Source organism: Oncorhynchus kisutch, linkage group LG18, assembly GCF_002021735.2.
Source record: "Oncorhynchus kisutch isolate 150728-3 linkage group LG18, Okis_V2, whole genome shotgun sequence".
In the NCBI taxonomy this organism is placed as follows: domain Eukaryota; kingdom Metazoa; phylum Chordata; class Actinopteri; order Salmoniformes; family Salmonidae; genus Oncorhynchus; species Oncorhynchus kisutch.
In genome coordinates this window covers 43,041,993-43,054,532 of record NC_034191.2, presented here as the reverse complement: position 1 = coordinate 43,054,532, position 12,540 = coordinate 43,041,993, and the positions used below count along the sequence as shown (strand labels likewise).

The following is a 12,540-nucleotide window of genomic DNA, read 5'->3' as shown; positions in this document are numbered from 1 at the left end:
CAAAAGAAATTAGCCAAGACCTCAGAATTGTCTTTTTAGACCTCCACAAATCTGGTTCATCCTTGGGAGCAATTTCCAACTGCCTGAAGGTACCACGTTCATCTGTACAAACAATAGTACGCAAGTATAAACACCATGGGACCACGCAGCCGTCCAATTGCTCAGGAAGGAGACACGTACTGCCTCCTAGAGATGAACGTACTTTGGTGCGAAAAGTACAAATCAATCCCAGAACAACAGCAAATGATCTTGTGAAGATGCTGGAGGAAACAGGTACAAAACTATCTATATCCACAGTAAAACGAGTCCATAACCGGAAAGGCCGCTCAGCAAGGAAGAAGCCACTGCTCTGAAACAGCCATAAAAAAAAGCCATAAATAAAATAAACCATAATCCAAAACAAGAACAACACACAGACAAGAAACAGAAACAATGATGCCTGGGGAAGGACCCAAAGGGAGTGACATATATAGGGAAGGTAATCAGGGAAGTGATGGAGTCCAGGTGAGTCTAATGACGCCCGTAACAATGGTGAAAGGTGTGCGCCATAACGAGCAGCCTGGTGACCTAGAGGCCGGAGAGGGAGCACACATGAGTGTCCAAACGTTTGACTGGTACTGTACGTTAAAAATACAACCTGATTTTGTTGTATTACAGAAAGCCTTGTTGAGTTATAACTTGTACTTAATGTGGGAAAAACTAAACATATGTTCTCTAATTCACAGAAAAATGTCTGATGGGCAACATATTCACTCATTGGGTGGCTCTTTCATCGAGCGGGTTCCTGCCAAAAATATCTTTGCATTTGGATTGATAAAGATCTAACATTTAAAAAACTTACGGATGAGTTAAAACACTAAGAATTAAAGTTGGCATCTTTTTTTAGAAATAGATCTTGCCTCTCCATGAACAGCAAGAAGCAAATTGTGCAGTCAACTTTCCTACCAGAATGCAGCAGCCACTTCTCTTATACCATTCGATGCTGTCTACCATAACGCCCTTCACTTTATTACAGGTGACAGTTTTAATACTCATCACTGCATCAGAAGGTCGGCTGGACTAAAGTCCCGTAGATCACTTCATTAGTCCCTTCATGTTTACAAAGCCCTGCTCCACAAGCTTCCAACATACCTCACTTCCCTGGTGAAATTGAAAATATGAGATACCAAACCCATTCACAGGGTTGGTTCATTCTTGAGGTCCTGCTTGTCTCCACAAAGTCTGGTAAATCCATCTTTAGTTTCAACCCACTACAGTTCTTTAATACCTTACAAAACAAATTACACCTAGATTCCCTGGTGCCGATAGTGCAGCTTAAAAATTTAAATTTGTTTACTGAAGTGTGCAATTGTTTCAAATGACTATTATAACTTGTTGTATTGACCTGATGTAATGTATTTATAGCTGTCTTGTAGTTTTTATATTTTGTTGTTGATGGAATTTTTTTGCAAATGAGACACTGGTCTCAATTGGACAGCCCTGAATAAATCAAAATACCTGCCTACCTGTTTTGCTCTGTGTTTGTGCTTTTATCTGCAGATTGGGAACAGGTGGAGCTGATTGGATCGTTAAGTGGACAAGTTACACCTGGGTTTGGGATCAACTAGTAGATAAAAGTTCCTGGTGCCCAGTCCTCGCTCTCTCTCCTCAAGTACTGTTTTGTGATCTAATTGATTTTGGTTAGTTGATTATGAGCACACTTTAACACATTTTACCTTCTCCATTACACCCCTCGCATGCCTACATTCACACTGCATAAGTTTGTTTTCCTTTGTAGTTTTACTACAACTCTTAGTTGTTTAATGAATATTTTTGTTACTCAGCTGCCAACGTGTGAACTCCATTGTTTGTCACCATCTGAGAGCCGGGTTGTGACGTTAGTGAGATGGGTACTACCAATGCATCAGCGCCATTCACGTACAGAGTTAATAGGAGATTACCGTGACTCAAAGGTCAAGGGGATGTAGTCATGACTGGATCTGGGGTGGCGGTAATGTAATCGACTACCACAGTCACTGCAACAGCCCTACAACAACCAGAACCTCTTTAATGTAGCCCTCTTGAGCATCTAATCGGTTAGCCGATATTACACCTAGCAGATGGTTTCACAACGTCTTGGCAGCTGCTGGAATTATGTAGGCGTTGGGGAAACTCTAAAATTAATTTGTTTTTTCCTTTGAACATTTCTCTACAAGGCTGTAATGTACCAAATATGTTGGTTGAAAGAGAAGTCAATTTTCTAACAGACGACCAGTTTTGTTCAGCAGTCATCACACTATTGTATGGATGCTGCTTTTACTATCTGTACAGTATTTGCTGCCAAGTTAAACAAATCATTATCCAATCTTGATCTAATCACCACCATCTGTCCTCCCTCTGTCCAGGTCACTACCATGACATGGTGTGTGAGTCACGCGTTCATCTCAACAATCCAGGCAAACGCTGCTGTGGAAAAGAGACCTTGTACCCTCAGTATGAAATCTGCTGAAGTGGCCACAAGTGAGTTGCTCTGTAGGGTGGAAACTGTAGGTAGATGAACCTAGCCAGGCAGTTTATCCCAAAGATGTGAGGTTATCACTGTCTGCAAGCACAGTTCAGAGTGCCTAAAGGCTAACAATTAGATCACTTCATCTTCAACAGAATGTAGCGTGTGCATGTACATGTTTGTACTCTAACTGTGGAAAGTGTTTTCCCACTGTCTGAGACTGGGTGTGCATCTTTGTATGTTTATGTCTGAGACATGGATGGATGCTGATACAAAGTGTGTGTGTGCAATGTGTGAATGCCAGATGTTGGAGAATTCTGTGGGAAGCCACTGCTTGATAAGTTATATAAATTACTGACGCATGTTTCAACAGGGCGTCTACCGCTGCAGCCAAGGGACTCCTCCCAGCCAAGGGTCTCTTCCCAGCCAAGGGTCTCCTCCCATTCTGTACTTCACTTCCCTTTTTCCAGTCAGAGGCATTCAGACAGTTAGACTACCAGGCATTCCTAAGAGAGGCGGTGTGTCTGCTTCGGCATTTCTAGGAGGAGGCCAGACACCTGTTTGGGGGTTGGTAGTTGATTTTGTCTACCTAGCACTATTGTGCAACTTGTGCTTGACCTCGGTGTCTGACACTAGGAGGAAAATAGTTGATTCTCGTTTGCTATTTGAGGAATGTCGCTAATGTTTGTTCCATGTAAATGTTCATTATTGACTGAGGTCTGATTTTTGGGAATACAGAAAAATGTACCGTGTCTGAGGGCACATCTGACACAGACGGGAAGGAATTTCGGAAAAACACTTGAATCTACTAATGTTTTGACTCTGTATAGTGGCTTCCCACGTTGCTCTAAAGTCTGTAGAAACGTGGTCGAACACAACATTAACAAACAATGCTACAATGTTAGTCTCAACCTGTCAATCAAACCAAAATTAATTCGTTTTTCCTTTGAACATTTCTCTACAAGGCTGTAATGTACCAAATATGTTGGTTGAAAGAAAGTCCATTTTCTAACAGACGACCAGTTTTGTTCAGCAGTCATCGCACTATTGTATGGATGCTGCTTTTACTGTCTGTACAGTATTTGCTGCCAAGTTAAACAAATCATAATCCAATCTTGATCTAATCACCACCATCTGTCCTCCCTCCGTCCAGGTCACTACCATGGTTCTAGCTTTATTACGGAGCTAGCTTTATTTATTACACCCCTATTACTAGCCTGTTCAACCTCTCTTTCGTGGCATCTAAGATTCCCAAAGATTGGAAGGCAGCTGTCGTCATCCCCCTCTTCAAAGTGGGGGACACTCTTGACCCAAACTGCTACAGACTTATATCTTTCCTACCCTGCCTTTCTGAGGTCTTCGAAAGCCAAGTCAACAAACAGATTACCGACCATTTCGAATCCCACCATACCTTCTTCGCTATGTAATCTGGTTTCAGAGCTGGTCATGGGTGCACCTCAGCCACGCACAAGGTCCTAAACGATATCTTAACTGCCATTGATAAGAAACAATACTGTGCAGCCGAATTCATTGTCCTGGCCAAGGCTTTCGACTCTCAATCATCACATCCTCATCGGCAGACTCGACATCCTTGGTTTCTCAATTGATTGCCTCGCCTGGTTCCCCAACTACTACTCTGATAGAGTTCAGTATGTCAAATCGGAGGGTCTGTTGACCGGGCCTCTGGCAGTCTCTATGAGGGTGCCACATGATTCAATACTTGGACCCGACTCTCCTCTCTGTATACATCAATGATGTCGCTCTTGCTGCTGGTGAGTCTCTGATCCACCTCTACGCAGACGACACCATTCTGTATACTTCTGGCCCTTCTTTGGACACTGTTAACTAACCTCCAGGCGAGCTTCAATGCATTACAACTCTCCTTCCGTGGCCTCCAATTGCTCTTAAATGCAAGTAAAACTAAATGCATGCTCTTCAACCGATCGCTGCGTGCACCTGCCCGCCTGTCCAACATCACTACTCTGGACGGTTCTGACTTAGAATATGTGGACAACTACAGATACCTAGGTGTCGGGTTAGACTGTAAACTCTCCTTCCAGACTCGCATCAAACATCTCCAATCCAAAGTTAAATCTAGAATTGGCTTCCTATTTCGCAACAAAGCATCCTTCACTCATGCTGCCAAACATACCCTTGTAGAACTGACCATCCTACCAATCCTCGACTTCAGCGATGTCATTTACAAAATTGCCTCCAATACCCTACTCAATAAATCGGATACAGTCTACCACAGTGCCATCCGTTTTGTCACCAAAGCCCCATTTAATACCTACCACTGAGACCTGTACGCTCTCGTTGGCTGGCCATCGCTTCATACTCGTCGCCAAACCCACTGGCTCCAGGTCATCTACAAGACCCTGCTAGGTAAAGTCCCCCCCTTCTCTCAGCTCGCTGGTCACCATAGCAGCACCCAACTGTAGCACATGCTCCAGCAGGTATATCTCTCTGGTCACCCCCAAAACCAATTCTTCCTTTGGCCGCCTCTCCCTCCAGTTCTCTGCTGCCAATGACTGGGACGAACTACAAAAGTATTTGAAACTGGAAACACTTATCTCCCTCACTAGCTTTAAGTACCAGCTGTCAGAGCAGCTCACAGATTACTGCACCTGTACATAGCCCAGCTATAATTTAGCCCAAACAACTACCTCTTTCCCTACTGTATTTAATTAATTAATTTTGCTCCTTTGCACCCCATTATTTATATCTCTACTTTGCACATTCTTCCACTGCAAACCAACCATTCCAGTGTTTTACTTGCTATATTGAGGTTGGATGGAGAGCATTTGTGAACAGCAGTTTTCAGTTCTTTCCACAGATTCTCGATTGGATTTTAACGGACCTCTGAGACTATCACAGTGCAGGTGCATTTATACGGAGACTTGATTACACACAGGTGGATTGTATTTATCATCATTAGTCATTTAGGTCAACATTGGATCATTCAGAGATCCTCACTGAACTTCTGGAGAGGGTTTGCTGCACTGAAAGTAAAGGGGCTGAATAATTTTGCACGCCCAATTTTAAAGTTTTTGATTTGTTAAAAAAGTTTGAAATATCCAATAAATGTCGTTCCACTTCATGATTGTGTCCCACTTGTTGTTGATTCTACACAAAAAAATAAATTTTTATATCTTTGTTTGAAGCCTGAAATGTGGCAAAAGGTCGCAAAGTTCAAGGGGGCCGAATACTTTCGCAAGGCACTGTAGACTTATTTTTCTACTGTATTATTGACTGTATGTTTGTTTTACAACAACAGAGTTACACATAGAGTATGTGTCGAACTGCTTTGCTTTATCTTGGCCAGGTCGCAATTGTAAATGAGAACTTGTTCTCAACTTGCCTACCTGGTTAAATAAATAAAAATCTTTGTCTCAGGTTTTACAATCCAGTCATCAAGATCTGCTGTGCCGGGAAGCTGTCCAATAGGGTGCTTGGAGACAACCTGTCCGTTAACCCACAGACCTAAGGCCTACAGCTAAAGCCTAGTTCATTGAACATCCTCCACTACGTTAGGGTTAATTCTCATCTCAGTCAAAGTTGAGTCAAACATCTAAACCACCCATCTGTCTGTTGAGTAGTTGTTGGTCAAGCCATGAAGACAATGCTGTACACTACAGGGATGTATCTGTGCATTTTTTTTAGACCCATTGTCCCCTGGCTGGGCACCAGTGCTACACATGTGGCCACCTGTATCTGCCATCAAGTGACATGGTGTGTGAGTCACGCGTTCATCTCAACAATCCAGGCAAATGCTGCTGTGGAAAAGAGACCTTGTACCCTCAGTATGAAATCTGCTGAAGCGGACACAAGTGAGTTGCTCTTTAGGGTGGAAACTGTAGGTAGATGAACCTAGCCAGGCAGTTTATCCCAAAGACGTGAGGTTATCACTGTCTGCAAGCACAGTTCAGAGTGCCTAAAGGCTAACAATTAGATCACTTCATCTTCAACAGAATGTAGTGTGTGCATGTACATGTTTGTACTATAACTGTGGAAAGTGTTTTCCCACTGTCTGAGACTGGGTGTGCATCTTTGTATGTTTATGTCTGAGACATGGATGGATGCTGATACAAAGTGTGTGTGTGCAATGTGTGAATGCCAGATGTTGGAGAATTCTGTGGGCAGCCACTACTTAAGTTATACAAACTACTGACTCATGTTTCAACAGGGAGTCTACCTTTGCAGCCAAGGGTCTCCTCCCAGCCAAGGGTCTCCTCCCATTCTGTACTTCACTTCCCTTTTTCCAGTCAGAGGCATTCAGACAGTTAGGCTACCAGACATTCCTAAGAGAGGTGATATGTCTGTGTTTGGGATCATTGTCATGCTGAAAGACCCAGCCACGTTTCATCTTCAATGCCCTTGATGGTAGGCTTTGTTACTTTGGTCCCAGCTCTCTGCAGGTCATTCACTAGATCCCCCTGTGTGGTTCTGGGATTTTTGCTCACCGTTCTTGTGATAATTTTGACCCCACGGGGTGAGATCTTGTGTGGAGCCCCAGATCGAGGGAGATTATTAGTGGTCTTGTATGTCTTCCATTTCCTAATAATTACTGCCACAGTTGATTTCTTCAAACCAAGCTGCTTACCTATTGCAGATTCAGTCTTCCCAGCCTGGTGCAGGTCTACAATTTCGTTTCTGGTGTCCTTTGACAGCTCTTTGGTCTTGGCCATAGTGGAGTTAGGAGTGTGACTGTTTGAGGATGTGGACAGGTGTCTTTTATACTGATAACAAGTTCAAACAGGTGCCATTAATACAGGTAATGAGTGGAGGACAGAGGAGCCTCTTAAAGAAGAAGTTACAGGTCTGTGAGAGCCAGAAATCTTGCTTGTTTGTAGGTGACCATATACTTATTTTTCACCATAATTTGCAAATCAATTCATTAAAAATCCTACAATGTGATTCTCTGAATTTTTCCCCTAATTTTGTCTGTCATAGTTGAAGTGTACCTATGATGAAAATTACAGGCCTCTCTCATCTTTTTAAGTGGGAGAACTTTCACAATTGGTGGCTGACTAAATACTTGTTTGCCCCACTCTATGTAAAGAAAAAAAGTATTTAATAAGAATATTTCATTCATTCAGATCTAGGATGTGTTATTTTAGTGTTCTCTTTATTTTTTTGAGCAGTGTAGTTATAGGTCATGTCTTCAGGCGGAAATTGAGAACAAGGGATGCAGCCATAAGAGGTTAAGCCTTCGCAGAAGGCAGGAATCGTGGTCACAGGCAGGCAATGGTAAATCACAGGCAGGCAGTCAAAAACATAGCCATAAAGAACTGAACTAAATAGGGAGCTGATGAAACCAGGTGAAAAACGAACACAGGTGAAATCAATGAACAAAAATGAAAGACAGGGCTACGTTCAAGAACACAAAGAAAAAGAACACAAGTTTGACTAACAAATGAAAAGCAGAACCTTACAGAGACTGCCCAAATGTGCCTAATTTGTTTATTAATATCTTTTCAAGTTCAAAACTCTGCACTCTCCTCAAACAATAGCATGTTGTTAATTCACTTTAATAGCTACTGCAAATTGTACAGTGCAGTTAGATTAAGAAGAATTTAAGCTTTCTGCCAATATCAGATATCTTTCCTGGGAAATGGTCTTGTTACTTTCAACCTCATGCTAATTGCATTAGCCTACGTTAGCTCAACCGTCCCGTGGACGGGACACCGATCCTGCAGAGGTTTAACATTGTATATATATATATGAGCATAAATATGATACTGTAAGTTTGTGATATTGATGGGCACCAAAATTATTTTAAAAAATTCAGGTCCATTTCTGCTTGATACCTAGTATGTCAAATTGCAGTTTTTTTTTGTAAATGTACCTTTTGGTAAATGAACTATGCAATTTATGTAACACACACATGCTATCTTATCTCCTTGGCGCTTGAGCTTTATTTTCTGAAAATATTTTGGATGTTCAACACTTATAGACCCAGATTATATATTCATGAAAACAGAGTGACCCAAGTCTCTCCAGTATGTGAGTACAGTACTGTGTGTGTGTGAGAGAGAAATTGAGCTGCCGATGTAGAGACACTAACTATTCATAGTATGTTAAAGAATTCTAGTGAAGTGACCCTTTTGGACCACACTATCTGCCACATTGAAGAACTCCAGGTTAAGTGAATTATCACTTCTACCTCTAATCAGCAATCATAGGATTCATTCATGCTCCTTAGATGCCTATGGACCATGGCAGAAAAGTAGCCTTGGCCACACCCTGGCCACCCCATGTATAATACTCTAGTTCCGCCACTGTCACCATAGCCAATATCCACCATGAGGTTGGGAAGACAAATGAAAGTGTATAGTGTAGGGCCACAGGTTCGAGAGACAAATTGGAGTAATGAAGGTGACCGACAGTGACACATTCAATACCGCACAATACTGCACACTCTTACCTCCATTTAGCTGATCTGGGGTGTAATCATTAGTACAAACAGTTGCAAAACATTCAGTTCAAACAATCAGTTCAAATGTGGAACGTGAATTGAATAATTCAAGATACATGAATTGTATCATTTAAGTTATGAGTGTGTCCTTAAATCAGCGTTTGAGCTGGGCCACAGTTTTTTCATTGAACATTTTGCACAAACAGTCTTTACAGCGTTATGTCCTCAATGTGACCAGTTTATTTTTGGATGCAACATTAACAGAAGTAGCAGCATAACACAATACCCATCCAAACTGGAAAATTTAGGCTACATTAGTCGTAGTGCTGAGGAAAGTGACCTAACACAAGCGGTCATATTTCATTTTTTAGCTAACTCTTGGCTGACAGGCCATAATATGAATTAGCGAATAGCAATTACTATTTACAATTCATCACATCACCGGTGAGCTCACCAGTGACCTACATAATTGAGAAACACTTTCTATAATTACAAAAAGCATGTGGACACCCCTTCATATTAATAGATTTGGCTATTTCAGCCATACGCTTTGCTGACAGGTGTATAAAATCAAGCACGCAGCAATGCAATCTCCATAGACAAACATTGGCAGAATGGCCTTACTGAAGAGCTCAGTGACTTTCAACGTGGCACCCTCATATGATACCACCTTTCCAACAAGTCAATCAAATGTCTGCTCTGCTAGAGCTTCCCAGGTCAACTGTAAATGCTGTTGTTGTGAAGTGGAAACGTCTAGGAGCACCAACGGCTCAGCCGCAAAGTGGTAGGCCACACAATCTCACAGAACTGGACTGCTGAGTGCTGAAGCACGTAGCGCATTAAATCTGTCCTCGGTTGCAACACTCACTACCGAGTTCCAAACTGCCTTTGGAAGCAAAGTCAGCACAATAACTGTTCGTCGGGGGCTTCATGAAATGGGTTTCCATGGCTAAGCAACCGCACACAAGCCTAAGATTACCATGCGCAATGCCAAGTGTCGGCTGGAGTGGTGCAAAGCTTGCCGCCATTGGACTCTGGAGCAGTGGAAACGCTTTGTCTGGATTGATGAATCACGCTTCACCATCTGTCAGTCTTACGGACTAATCTGGGTTTGGCCGATGCCAGGAGAACACTACCTGCCGCAATGCAGGGTGCCAACTAAAGTTTGGTGGCATAATGGTCTGGGGCTGTTTTTCATTGTTCGGGCTCGGCCTCTTAGTTCCAGTGAAGGGAAATCTTCTAGAAGACTCTGTGCTTCCAACTTTGTGGCTTCAGTTTAGGGAAGGCCCTTTTCAATGCCCCGTGTACAAAGAGAGCTCTATACAGAAATGGTTTGTCGAGATCGGTGTGGAAGAACTTGACTGGCCGCCCTAACCTCAACCTCAATATGTTTGGAATTAATTGGAACGCTGGCTGCGAGCCAGGCCTAATCGCCCAACATCAGTCCCCGCAGCAATGTTCCAACATCTAGTGGAAAGGCTTCCCAGAAGAGTGGAGGCTGTTTATAGCAGCAAAGAAGGGTCCAACTCCTTATTACTTCCCATGATTTTGGAATACTTTGGTTATGTAGTATATGCGTCCATTACAATCTATGCAAGAATCAGAATGCATGATTTGTCACCGGTACTTGAAAATGTGAATAAACAGTAAATATATTGTGCTTCATACGGTGTCTTACAGTAGAAATGACAACACGATATACAGAAACTATAATAATGAAATAAGGCACTTACTACGATAGGAACGTTGCTGTGTTTAATTTGAGCCCTCTTTGTTTGTTCCGGCACCTATTTGTCTGACTCCAGTAACTCACGCAGCATTATTTATACAGTTTGTTCATTGTTTGCACTCTATTTTATTTTAAGAGATCAGAGTTAAATCAAGTTGCCTCCGAGTTATTTCTCCCGCCTCCCAGAAAAGCCATCATGTAAAAGTGTGGTGGTCCTTCTGTGCAATCATCCTAATCCTTCATCACTGATGTTAGACCTGCTCTCTTATTTTTACGTATAGGCCATGGGCAGGCTGGCGAGGTAAGTAACTAATCTTGAAACAGCTCTTGGAAGTGCTAATGAAGAGATCCCTACGTAATCACATCACGTAGCCTTGGCTAGTCGTCTGACTTTGAAACTGAGGGAAAGCCAAAATCAAATAAAAAATGAATGAAGTTTGAAATCCAAAAATCCTGAAAATTATAATGAATTGAACCCTAAATGAGCCAGAGAACTGTCACTGCCAGATAAGAGGAGTGAGAAGCAAACTGCTCCTGATGGCGATGCCTTAGTTAGCAATGCTGCTAATCCACTAGCTAGTAGGCCAACTAGCGAGTCAGAATCGGCGGGAGAGGCGGACGGGGAGCACGGTGCAATTTGGACGGAGGCTCAGCTCAAAGCCAAGCAAACTTAGAACACCTGGCTTGTCAAGCAAAATTCAAAGCAGTGCTATATAAACCTGGAAGAAGGTAGGGAGTTTGGGCCCGGAAAAGACTGGAGGGATGAAACGAGTAAAAGAGTGGGTGAAATTTACAGTAACATCCGCTGCCTCCGACGTAAAAAAGAGCCCTCAGAAAAAAAGGTTTTTGAACATTCCCAAACCAAGGCCTATTTAGCGGCAGCAAGCATTGTAGACAAGGCTAAAGAGGACACCTTAACACAGGTTGTAGTTAACACTCAAAATAAAAACAGACATTACAGAGTCTTCCAAACCGCTTACAAGGAGGCTAAACGCCACGGATCCACTCACGGTTTTGAGCAAGAAATTGACTGTCAGGAGTTAAATGGACTTGACATGGGGAGAATTCTCCATTCCAATGTTGCTTGCTCCATCACAGCAACATATTAAATCTGAAATTAAGCAAACTATTTGAAAGAATAGTACACTGCTCTCCCAAAATCAGCCTAATGCTCAATGAGGCTACTAGTTTGAATAAAAAGAGTGCCTTGATTGTATACGTCAGCTGGCAGATATGGATGTACCAGCAAACATTTTTGTTGATCTTGTGGAACTGGAGGATTTATATGCTGGGGGAATTGTCCATAATCTGTTATCTGCATTAGTGTGTACGTTTTACTGATGTCACGGATCCCCCCCAGTACTGCTTCTCCTTCCATTCACCAGCTCCGAAGGTTTACGTCACGGCCTTCTAGGTGTCACTGAACTGGATTCATTACCACCAACCCCGCACTGTCTTGTCTCATCCCACACCTGGTTCCCATTCCCCCTGATTAGTATGTGTATATATGTGCCCACTGTTCCCCATTGTCCTTGTCGGTTATTATTACCATGTCTGTGGATCCTGTGAGTACCTGTGCTGTTGAATCAGCTTCGATGCTACGTGTTATTGTGCACTTGTTTTACGGGTCTCGTCTTGTGTATCATTTAGAGGTTTACACCTCGTTCTTTTGTTTGGGTGGAGTAAATAAAAAACCCTATTACGTATTCCTGCGCCTGTCTCCAATCATTAGACAACGTGACAGAATAACCAACCCACTATATGGAGACAGCAGGAAGGACTGAGCTGTCGAACATCGTAGAGACAGAATCAAGAGGACTCTCTCTCTCCAGACTCGGCAGCAGCGTGCTGGCAACCATCCTGTGTTTGGAGGGGAATGTGCATTCCCTCCAATCTCCACACCAGTAC

The 12,540-nt window shown here is 42.7% G+C and overlaps 1 long non-coding RNA gene across 1 annotated transcript; it reads left to right on the top strand.

The window, feature by feature from the left end:
• The first annotated feature begins 1,550 nt into the window (after window positions 1–1,550).
• Window positions 1,551–3,758, top strand: LOC109909532 (uncharacterized). Its single transcript, XR_002257767.2, has 3 exons — window positions 1,551–1,679; window positions 2,385–2,499; window positions 2,859–3,758. It is a non-coding gene; the product is annotated as an uncharacterized LOC109909532 (long non-coding RNA).
• Window positions 3,759–12,540: the final 8,782 nt, after the last annotated feature.